At 40.3% G+C, this 278-nt stretch overlaps 1 protein-coding gene across 1 annotated transcript in view; it reads right to left on the reverse strand.

Annotated features, from left to right (window-relative positions):
• Positions 1 to 278, reverse strand: part of LOC119591919 (PDZ and LIM domain protein Zasp-like) — a gene marked incomplete in the record, with an annotated part of 137,443 nt that overhangs the window by 136,108 nt on the left and 1,057 nt on the right.

Genomic DNA, 278 nt, shown 5'->3' on the forward strand with positions numbered 1-278 from the left:
ACTTAGTCATATTCTCACTTTCTCATTTTCTCACTCTCTCACACTCATATTCAAAGTCTCTCACATTCTCACTCTCTCACACTCTCACTTTCTCACACACCCACTCATACTCTCACTCTCACGTGCAAAATCTCTCACTTTATCACTTTCTCACAACTACTCTCTCACACTTTGACTCTCAAATTCAAGTCTGTCATTCTCTTTCTCTCTCTCACTCTCACTCTCGTACATTCTCACATTCTCTCACATTTTCACTCTCTCATACTCTCACTTTCTCC

The sequence above is a fragment of the Penaeus monodon genome, chromosome 29, assembly GCF_015228065.2.
Source record: "Penaeus monodon isolate SGIC_2016 chromosome 29, NSTDA_Pmon_1, whole genome shotgun sequence".
NCBI lineage: Eukaryota > Metazoa > Arthropoda > Malacostraca > Decapoda > Penaeidae > Penaeus > Penaeus monodon.